This window comes from Neofelis nebulosa, chromosome 5, assembly GCF_028018385.1.
Source record: "Neofelis nebulosa isolate mNeoNeb1 chromosome 5, mNeoNeb1.pri, whole genome shotgun sequence".
Lineage (NCBI taxonomy): Eukaryota > Metazoa > Chordata > Mammalia > Carnivora > Felidae > Neofelis > Neofelis nebulosa.
The window spans coordinates 47,915,940-47,928,347 of NC_080786.1; positions in this window are offsets into that span (position 1 = coordinate 47,915,940).

Sequence of the window (12,408 nt, forward strand, 5' to 3'; positions counted from 1 at the left end):
TGAATGCTTTTCCCACAGGCAAACTCCAACCTCCTAAGTATTTGCTCAGATATCATCTTCATAATACATCTAGGATACTCCATAATATATCTCCTTCTCATGCCCTATTTTTTCTGTAACATTTAATAACTCGTTAACTTACTATACAATTTATTTACTACGTTTGCTATTTTTTGTCTTCAGCCACTAGAATTTAAGCTCTGAGGGTAAGATTTTTTTTTTTTTAATTTTCATTTTCAGATGGTCGTGGATTCACAAGCAGTTGGCAGATACGGTACAAAGATCTTATATACCAGTCACCCAATTTCCTCCAATGGTAACATCTTACCAAAAAATAGTACACTATCACAACCAGAAAATTGACATTGATGCACTTCATCCACCTTATTCAGGTTTCATGATTTTACATGAATCCATTTGTGTACGTATATAGGTCCCTCACAAGAATCAGGGTGGGAATTTTTGTTTGTTTAATTCATTGATGTATTCCAGTGGTCTGGCATATAGTGAGTGCTCAATAAATATTTGTCTAATAGGTCAAGTTATTTTTGTAATAGAACTTAGATAAAAATATTATCAGCTTTGGGGTACCAAGTAACTTAAAGCCATACTCAAGTGGGGGTTCTTTTGGTTATTGTTAAAATATATTTATAAATATAATTCTTTTCGAATACATACATGTTGATCTCTTGTTTCTAAAGCGCTGGTTATTATGATATGGTTGCCGGATATGTGATGTAATATAAATCCTAAAAGCATCGTTGCTTAAGGGCTCTGAAAAATTATTTAATATTCTTGGTTTACAAGCTCTTCATTTTAATGTAATATTTTTTGGAAATAAAATGGGCATTTTGTTGACAAACTAACCATATTTCAAATATATACCACAAAAGCAGTAGGAGAGTGACTGGCAAGCTAACTTATCATCTTACTCTCCTTTCTTGAGGGGACTCATTAATACAACAAAATTGGAATCAGACCAAGGTTTCTTCCCAGGGGCAATATTCTAACCATTATTATCAGCCTAATTTTTATGGTTGTTGTTATATGGATTCACTCTATAGAAACAATGATATTTATCCAATTTCATTTGATTGCTAGTTTATGAAATGTCTGACCTCGTTGCTTAGTTTGGATATAAGAAAATCTTTTCTTTGTATTAAGTTTCTTGGCACATTCAGGCCTTGAACTCAAATGTTTAACTGTATTACAACGAGGTAACAGTAGGTGGCTGAGTAGATAACTGACGATGCCTTCTAATTGCAACGATTTCTATCAAGATGATCCTCCAACCAATGGAATAAATAAACCTTAACACCTATCAGATTTTTTTTTTAACAAAACAGTGAGCCCCTACTTCTCATCTCTTAAATGCAAGAGTTAAAGACTAATAATCTAAAAGCAATCTAACTTACTATTTTCCTAGGATTTCATATCTCCTTTTTTATATATCCATTTTTTTGAGAGAGAGAGAGAGCGTGAGAGAGCAAGAGCGTGTGCACGTGCACGAGTGAGGTAGGGGCAGAGAGAGAGGGAGACACAGGATCTGAGGCAGGCTCCAAGCTCCAAGCTGTCAGCACAGAGCTGACTCGGGGTTCGAACTCGGGACCGACAAGATAGTGACCTTAGCCGAAGGCGGACACTTAACCGACTGAGTCACCGAGGCGCCCCAAGGATTTCATATCTCTTGTAGTTTTGGAGAACATTTGCTGATTAGAAAAAATAAATAAAAACAGAGCCAGAATAACCTTGAAACGCTGCTTTCTAAGTTATATCTGAAATATGTTTTGTTCTGAGTTGGACATATAGCAAATTTTGATTAAGTCTAAACTAATTTTAATAACTTTGATTTTCATCCAGATCATAAGACTCATTAGCATAAGTAGAATGTTAAAGAAAAATGTAGTTAAATCATGTGGGATTATAAATAAAGTCTTTGTTTTAAGCTATTAAATGAGGAAATTGAAGAAAATATTAGATATCTATCTGGGGGAGAATTTCATTAGATGAAAAAGCATTAAAGGAAATTATAAACAAAAGGATCAATGGATGTAATTAAAATGTAAAATTTTACATTTAAAAGAGACCACATGTATATTTAAAAAACAAACCACCAAAAGGGAAATGTTTAAAACAAATAAACAGTTAAAAATATCCTTGCTACATTTTTCTATGCCTCCAGCACTATTTTAAATAAATCATTTATCACATAGCTATTTGTAAATATATATCAAAAGCCTTAAAAATATTAATCAGTTTTAACCATCTAATTGCATTTCTGGGGCTCTAATAATTACAAATGAAGAAAAACATTTATTCTAAAAATATATTACACCAAAAAGAGGAATAGTTAGACATGAGAGCATATTTAAAGAATCAGCTTTGGGGTATGTGGGTGGCTCAGTCGGTAAGCATCCGACTTTGGCTCAGGTCATGATCTCCTGGTTTCTGGGTTTGAGCCCTGCGTCGGCTTCTGTGCTGACTGCTCAGAGCCTGGAGCCTGCTTCAGATTCTGTGTCTCCCTCTCTCTCTACCTCTCCCTTGCTTGTACTCTGTGTGTCTCTCTCAAAAATAAACATCAAAAATTTTTTTTAAATCATCTTTTATATACCTATTAAAATCACTTTTAAGATATTGAATGGTGTGGGAAATTTTACATAATGTAATGTAAAATGTCATATAATTTGATCACAACTGTGAAAAATAAAGCATAGAAAGGTTTTGGAAAGAAAAATACAAACTTAAAAATAGCTACCTTGAAGTTATTTTGGGAGGACATACTTCAAAAACTATATAATTTAGATAATTACATAAACTCACAATTATATAATTTCTCTAAATTATACAATGTCTGAATTCCTTTTATAATAAAAATCCATTGAAAATACTTTGTTAGTTCAATGACTTTAAGTCTTCAGTTCCCTATTTGTGTAGCTATGAACACAGAATTCTATTTTCAAATGTTTCCTAAATTGTTATAAAAAAGAAGCAACGCCAATAACAACAAATCCATGACATTGGTACTTTTTAATCCTCATTTTATAGATGAATACATGATGAAGGTAAGTCACAGAAAGGTTAAGTAACTCTTCCAAGATCACACAGCAAGTAATGGTAGAGCTGGAATCCCCACCAGAGCCTATACTCTTTACTCTCATGCTATGTACCATATGTGCTGGGTTGAAAAATATCCAAACCCAGCAAGTAAACAGGATTTGGTAATCAGAGCACTTGTCTTCATATACAAGGTCATATACAACTTATTAGCTGCTTGACCCTGATTATTTCACTTATGTAGAACATTAATTTCCCAATCTAAACAATAGGCATAATAAAGTTTATTGCAGGGAAATCTGGTGAATATTATAGGTGAAAATTTGCAATCATTATGGAAGTCTGGTAAATACTAGACAAATATAAGTTGAATACAATTATTGCTCTGTATTCCACTTGGACATTTTACTGCAGGAGATATAAAATTATTTCTTAAGTTGAATATTTGATATTTACATTTGAACTGGTGATAAATGTAAATGATAGATCTATGTATATGAAAGACCATCACTCTTCAATGATATTTATAGATGAGGGAATCAGCATACTTTTACTGTCTCTCCCCTTTTCCTTTTTACTTTGGGCTATTGCTATTTTTTTAATCATTTCTGTATTATATTCTATAATCCCACTTTTTTTTTTTCCAGCTACTGATAAAACGAATTCTACTCATTTCCAGTCAGTTTGCCATGGTGTTTCCTGTCACCTCTTCATTGACTGAAGTTTGTCCTCTATCAATATTTTTATTAATTTTCTTAGTTTTATTGAAATATAATAGATCTATAACTTTATGCACAATTAAGGTGTATGATGGGATGATTTAATACACATATATTGCAGTCTAACAGTTTTGAATAAAAGATGGATTCCCACATATTCAGAAATTTTTCCAATGACCTTTACACTTGCACAATGGTTTGGCTAAGAAGACAGTGTTTGGGTCACACTTTCTTTGTGGCTTTTGAGGGTGCCGCTCCAATGTTACTTACAGTCAACTATCTCTTTGTAGCTATCTGAGGCCAGCCTGCTTGTGTTCTTATTATAGATATGATTACTATATCTGCAGATTTAGGAGAGTCTTTATATTAGAGCCCCCAAATTTTACCAGCATATATCTCAGTTTACCATTTTGTGTTTTGGGTTATTTTTTGGTTTGGGATGCACTATATTCTTTAAATCAACAGATTCAATTCTTCTTTTCTTTCTAGAAAATTTTCTTGAGGTTAACTCTTATGTATTTGTTATTATTTTCGTTCCCTTTATTGTGAACACCAATTATGTACATATTGCCCATCCTTTGCCCATTCCGCAGATTGTTTTTCTTCAAAAAATCTTTTAAAACATTTTATTCATTCACATTTTACGTCATTTGTTTTCTTGGTTCTATTTTTTTTAAAAAACCCTTGTGTACAGGTCTTTCAATAGATGGTAGCCAGGGAACTGCTCCCCTACCTATGGAACCCCGACTCAGAAGCAGGTCATTTACAAATGGCTTAGCACCAGCTTCCCCACCCCACGAATGTGTGTTGCGTGAAGGGCTAGGGGGCAGCCCCCTTTCTGGCCGCGCCCCGTTTTCCAGTGAGGAGCTCTCCGCGCTCCTCCCTGTCGGGTCTGGGTCCTGACCCCCAGCGGGGCATGCCCCGCGGGTAGGGCCGGGGATCTTGGTTCTATTCTTTATATTCTTTATATGATTTACTCTATTTTCTTTCACCTGCCTTCTATTTTTTCTTGGCCTTCATTTCTCTAATATTTTATGTTTTCTTTTTTTGAGCCCTGCTAGCTTATTATGTTTCATCTCATTTTTTTATCTCACCATCCTAAACTCTGATACATCATTTACTACTCTTAATTAAAAAAAAAAAATGCACCAATGAGTTTGATGGTATTTTAATTTGTTTCCAGGCAACTATCTTTCTAGTTTACTTACTATTTTCGTTATTCCCATTACCCCCCACCCCCCCACACACACCCGCCTTTTTTTTAAACATTATCCTGTGTAATGTCTGTGTTGGTTCCTTTTAATTTTTATTAATCTTTAAATTAGGTACATTCTCTCTAGATCATTTAGTTGCTAGAAGTTCATGTAAGGGAGGGGCCAGGCCATTATATTATGGCAACAGAAATTTTCTGTTATCTCTCAAGATTGGCACATGTGAATTTTTTTAACATTTTTTCCCCCAAGACCAACCAGGATTAGCATTACAGGGCTAATGATAAGGCAGAGGACCTCTACTACTCTTGCCTCACTGATGACGTCTTTCCTGTACATCTGATGCTAGGTGACTTATCCCTCAGCCCTGCCTCCTCCGCTCCTCAGAGCCACACTGAGGGTAGACAAGCTCCCACCACAGCCAAGTTCTCACCTTTTTCCTAATGTCATGATCAGGAGGTTGCTCGTTTTGAAATCTTTTTACTTCCTTTCCTCTCCTCCCCTCTCTCTTCTCCTCCCCTCTGCTCTCTTTTCTTTTCCTTCCCTTCCTTCCTCTAAGAGTACCCTGTCATCATTTTCTGAGAATGTGTAGCTGCAGGAATATTCCTTTCACATTTTCCTACACGCTTGCCTGTTGGGCCTTCACTGATTTTGGTAGCCCTTTTCCTTATGTCCTGATTTGTAGTTTATTTATTTTCTAGAATCATCAAGCATGGAGTTTGCTTTTGTTTCTTGTTCTCCTTGTGGGTTTTGGGTGATTTCTGAGAGGCAAATGGGAAAAATCCAAATGTATTGAAACCAGAAGTCTGGCTGTAAACATAAGCGATTGCTTTTTGTTTGCATTCAGAAAATAATTGTTGTAAATTATAATATATCCTGAAGATTTATTTTGAGTTTTGATTTATTCTTGAACTGCTCCAAAAAGAACTAGATATATTTAACATCTATCCACTTTTTACTTTTTACTAGTCTCTTTTACTTGTTCTTTGGGGAGCAATTTCCTGGTTTTCTATTCATTTATTTTCTGTCTTCTTTCATTTTTTTCCATTCTTTGGTAGGTTTAGATAGATATAATGCTGGTTTCATAAAAGTGAATTCAAGGGGAACAATTTAGAATGAGGGTAAGATGGGTTGAGGAAAGCTATTGAAAATGAGGCACAAAGGAAGCAGGCGGCCTTGATCTTGTAAACAGGGTGGAAGAAAAGATAAGTGCGACAAACAAATCTGAATTGTTTTCAGTGGGAGCCTTGGGGATTTGTGTTCAGGTAAATTGTACGTGAATGTTCACAAACCAATTCCAATTTTGCAAGCACAGAAACAAAATCTCAACATTGAGATTTTTTTTTCTTTATAAAAATGTTAAAATAATCATTGAACATCAGACTTTGAAGTATTTCACCTACACTTGCTCTTTGGATACTTTTTTATGGACACTACATAATATAACCTTATCCAAATAATTTGCCTGAATCAAAACCCAGGATGTGAAGGAACTTACATAAGTGAACATGCTTTTAATATAAAATAAAAATCACACGTATTTTTTTTATCTTGAGATAACTATCTGAACTCCTTTATCGTGACATTAACTGGTAGGCTACCCTAGGAAGGAGGGGATTTAGGGAAGGTCATCCTTTACAGCTGGGGCAAACCTGGAGTTAACATGTTGCTGACCTCACACAGTTGGGCAGCAAGTCCTTCCAGGGAGGGAATTCTGGGCAGCGCGTCTCTGTGTCTCCTGCAATAAGAAATCCGAACCTGCCCTCCCTGTCTTCTAGCAGGGACCCTGGCAAAGTGGCATGCTCTTAGCTGACCTTGTAAACTTGGTGAATTTTCTTTGGGTGTAGCTTGGTGCATAATCACCCTTTGGCCACTTGCTTCACTCATTCAGAGCTCACTGCCACCCGCATGGAACGATGCTCTGGTTGCCTTTTCTAATTTGTATGAATTCTTTGGCAAGAAGTCACATTTTCCTTACAAAGTTTCAGCTGCTCTCGCTATTACTAACGGCTTCAGCACCATCATTCTTATCTCATGTTGTTACTGTTTATTTAATTCTCTCTTCTTGGGATTAGGGATGGAACTTTCCTCATTCACTAAAATCCCTAGAACCTAGGAGATTGAAATAGAATAACCATGTATGGCATGAATAAATTATAGTGTATGATTAATAAAAGCTCCTTAACTTCCCAGAGCCATGATCAAGAGGCAGTATGGACTAATGTTTAAGAACACCGCTATGATCCTGGGCAGGTTTCTTATCTCTCTGTAAGTCAGTTTCCTGATCTGTAAAAATAGAATACTAAAGAGTATCTACTTCATAAGGGTGATGTGAGGACTAATTAAATTAAATATGATGTGTACTTGGCAGGATATGTGCTGATGTTGCTCTTCTAATCATCGTTTTGGCAGAATAAAAGGGGAAATGGAAACTGCAAGTTTGGTGAGTCTATCATGGACCTAAACATATTAATCTACTACTGGTTCCTAGAAAATAAGAGACAGGCGTCCATAAGTATTTGGTATCTCATCGCATGGAAGAATTGGTTCGATCAATTCTTTTTTTTTTTATTATTTTTTTAAATGTTTATTTATTTTTTGAGAAAGAGAGATAGAGTACAAACGGGGGAGAGGCGGAGAGAGAGGGAAACACAGAATTAGAAGCAGGTTCCAGACTCTGAGCTGTCAGCACAGAGCCCGACACAGGGCTTGAACACAAGAACCGCAAGATCATGACCTGAGCCAAAGTCACATGCTTAACTGACTGAACCACCCAGGTGCCCCAGTTTGGGTCAATTCTTTAAAAATAGATAAAACTAGTTTTATACATTATGTGATAAACTTTTCCCCAATCATCTATTAACTAACATAACTAACAAGTCATATAGGACAAAGACAGTTTCAAGAGTAACTTAGCTTTAGGGCCCTTTAATCCTACAATTTTCTGTTTCTTTAAATCCATCTTGGGGCGCCTGGGTGGCTCAGTCGGTTAGGCATCCGACTTCGGCTCAGGTCATGATCTCTCAGTCTGTGAGTTCGAACCCCGCATCGGGCTCTGTGCTGACAGCCCGGAGCCTGGAGCCTGTTTCAGATTCTGTGTCTCCCTCTCTCTGACCCTCCCCCGTTCATGCTCTGTCTCTCTCTGTCTCAAAAAAAAAAAAATAATAATAAAATAATAAACGTTAAAAAAAATTTTAAATCCATCTTATTATTTCTCTTTTAACCTTAAAGTTATTTTAATTATGAAATATTTCAAATGTACATGAAATAGTGAAAATAATATAACTTCCCTCTTTTAACATTTATTTATTTTTGAGACAGAGAGAGATAGAGCATGAATGGGGGAGGGTTAGAGAGAGGGAGCCACAGAATCGGAAACAGGCTCTACGCTCCGAGCTATCAGCACAGAGCCCGATGCGGGGCTCGAACTCACGGACCGCGAGATCGTGACCTGAGCCGAAGTCGGCCGCTTAACCGACTGAGCCACCCGGGTGCCCCAACTTCCCTCTTTTAAAATCTTTCATTCTCATATTAACTTTTGCCATATTGTCTTTATGTCTCTATCTCTATCATTGTCTCTCTCTCTATCTCTTGTAAATTGTGCTGCCTAAAGAACTTTGGTCTTATTTCAAGAGGCTGAACTTCTTAGGACTTGTATGGATCTCACTGATACTCCTTCTACTTCCCTAAGGTTTTATGACATCATTTTAATGGTTAAGATTTCATACCATGGTAATTTTCTACCCAAACTAGTTGAAAGTTTTAACTGACAAGTAATATTTTAAGTCTTGTTTATAACCCCTTTTCTTCTAATAGAAATATAAATTCCTTCATTTGGGGGAGGGGAAGGATCCTGGGGGGAGTCCAATGGTAGTTGTATCTACTTCTGCCCTTAATACCTCGCCTTACTTGAATGTTAGAACACGTTCTTTACTTCCGTGACAACACTCTGGTATGATAACGTAAAGACACAATCTCACCTTTGGTCACTTGAAAGATGGAAAGAAGAATTCCATGTTGCTATGGATACCAAAGTCTTGCTGGCTTTCTCTCATCATTAAACCACCAATATTATAACATTCTAGTCTAAACTTACCCTGGTACAATAATAAATTAAAGATAAAATTATTTTAAAGCTTTGAGGCAGGAAAATGCCACAGTTGCTGCAAATCATCACATATTTGATATAAAAGCTCCATAGTCAAAGTGAAAATATTAACTTTGGATTCAATAATTACAAATATGCTTATGGCTGCCTTGAAGATAACCACAAAGAATTTACTAATCTGTCCTTCTGAGTTAAACATGCCTTTCCCAAGTCATATGGGCATTTTACAGTGGAAAAAATGAATTACATATTCACAGGTTGAGTCAATGAAATATTGCATGAATTATGAGCACGTTTTATTTATATATTCAACAAATATTTATTAAGTAATTAGTGTATGCAAAGCACTTTGCTAGATCCTACGGATATATTAGTGAGCCAAACAACAACAAAAATCCTCTGCACATGGAACTTCCATTCCAATAAGAGAAGATCAATGATTAATATATTAGATAATTGTATGTTTTCTTCTGGGCTTGTTAACTGCATCAAAGGAGTTATGAGTCAGTCAAAGAATGTAACTGAATGTAACCAGAGTAGGAGTTCTACCACATGAATACCAAGAAGACAAAGGTAAGATAATTCAGGGTGTATGCAAGATCGTACCATAAGGCTTGCCCATAGAATTTAATCTTTTCAGGCGAGGAGTAAATAATTTTAGGAGGGAAGAATGCCAGAGGAAAAATATTTGGATCAATGCATTGTAGATCCCAGTACAGTTGAAGGACTGAGGGAGTAAAATGCTTGAATGGGTGCTAGGAATTAGGATTTCTGAGGGATTGCTTTATTTGTAGTGACAAGGTCTACAGTTCAACAATGGGAACAAGTGGCTGAGGTATTATAGAGGACATGACCACTGGAGCAGAGGAATTCTGAGAATTACGTGTTAAAGACGTTGGGAAGGTAATACAAACAAAGTGAAGCACTAACAGATACCATTGGACAGAGTGCTATTGAGCTAGGACCCAAAACCTTCCAAGAATGAAGGGAAATAATATAGTCAGTGAAAGGAGGCAACAAAGAAGTATTGGATTATCTAATATTTTATACATGAGGGATCTGAAGTCCAAAATTGTGAACTGACCTACTCAGAGTTATGTAACTTATTAGGCAGCCATGCAACCCAAACTCAAGAAACCCATCTCCAAGCTAAATGTTTTTCCCACAGCCTCACACTGTCAACCGATGAGAAAGAAGATCTTTGAGATGTAGCTTTGTGAGTTATCAGCCTATAATGGCATTTGAAACAATAAATATGGATGGGATACAATAACAAGAGAATGTAAAGAGAAAAGAAAGCTAGCAAAAAAATGGGCACAACATAAGAGTAAACAGAGAAAGTGGAATCATAGAGAAAACTGCAGAGAGAGAGAGTCAAAGAGGTAGAAGAAACAAAAGAATTCAAGAATTTTAAGTATTAGTGAGTGATCAATAACATCATTACATGAGATAAGGAGTAAAAAAGCCACTGGATTTCTCTCTGAAAAGGTCATAAGACTACAGAGTTGAGTTGTTGGATAATGAACAATTTTTAATAGTTAATAATAAACATTAAGTATTGGAATTTCAGGGATCAAGCAAAAAGGAGAAGAGGCCACTTATGATCACCACCATTGATGGCCACTACATCAATGGGAAAGCTCTATGATTGTGATAAGCACTGGGTGTCATATGTAAGCGATGAATTACTAAATTCTACTTCTGAAATCATACACCAAATGTTAAACTAACTATAATTTAAATAGAAACTTGAAACCAAAATTTAAAAAATTAAATTTATAAACTGATGTGAGTTTTCCACTCATAATCTCTATTTGCAAACCTATGTTTCACCCCAAATGTGTAAACAGAATCTCCCACTGTCTGTATTTCTCTTTGTATTACATTATTATTTTTTTAACGTTCATTTATTTATTTTGAGAGAGAGACAGAGAGAACGTAAGCAGGGGAGGGGCAGAGAAAAGGGAAGAGAGAATCCCAAGCAGACTCTGGACTGTCAGTGCAGAACCCAATGCAGGGCTCAATCCCACCAACCATGAGATCATGACCTGAGCTGAAATCAAGAGTTGGATGCCTAAATGTCTGAGCCACCCAGGCACCCCATATTCATTATTATTATATCTAGAGAATACCCTTAGCACAGAAATGCACTCAGTAAAAATTTGTTAAATGAATAAATTAATGAATAAAAACTCCATTCAGCTTAAAAGAAAAAAGGAAAGTTCTATATGTCTTACTATCAGAGAAGGGTCACAACAATGTGTCAAATGTTTGTTGATGATGAATTACAAAAGAATTTTCCACAATATACACCCAAAAGATATTCCTTAAAATAATGGTTCAGGGGTCAGATGAGTTAGGAAACTGATATTTAATTTCTTTTGGAAATTTAAAATTCATTTTAGCATATTCAAGGCTCTGAGAAGTCCTGACACAAAGATACTACATTTTGATTAGCTCAATCTTTCTTAAACACATTGAGCAAAGAACCTCATTATTACTATCATCATCATCGTCATCTGCAAAGTATCTTTTTTAAAAAAACATTTTTAATGTTTGTTTATTTTTGAGAGAGAGAGAGAGAGAGAGAGAGAGAGCAAGCAAGCCTGAGCAGGGGAGAGACAGAGAGAGAGGGAGACACAGAATTTGAAGCAGGCTCCAGGCCCTGAGCTGTCAACACAGAGCCTGAGGCAGGACTCAAGCTCACAAATCAGGAGATCATGACCTGAGCCAATGTTGGACGCTTAACCGAGCAGGTGCCTGAGCACCCAGGCACCCTGCAAAGTGCCTTTTAACATTCTAAAATTAGTGTTCTATAGAATACACTTGGGGAGATACTGATTTATAGTAGCAAGCCAGATGCACTGGTGAAAAGAAAATACTTCAGGTTAGGTCATTAAGTTATTAGGGGGTGAAAAATATAACTAAGGGACCCAGAAGTACTAGAGTAACCACTACAGGTAGTATTTTCTCTTCCTAATTATTCCCAAGAACTAAACCTATTATTACTTTCATTTATTGTCATTGTTATTATCACAATTTAAATTCTTAATAAACCAGAGCTTTGAGTCTGTAAGATTATACTTACCTTAGTTACTGTCACCTCCCATCATTTTCTGTATATTAAGTTTACAATAATGATTGTGTTGGAAAACTCAATAAAGTGCTTTTAATAAAAACTTTTAATAAAGTGCCTTAAGTTCACAATAATAGACTGATGGATTTAGATAAAGGAAAGAAAAGATTCAACCTGCCTAGAATTTCTATCAGCTATTTTGACATTAGGGGAGAATATACTACATCTGGGGGCTTATCT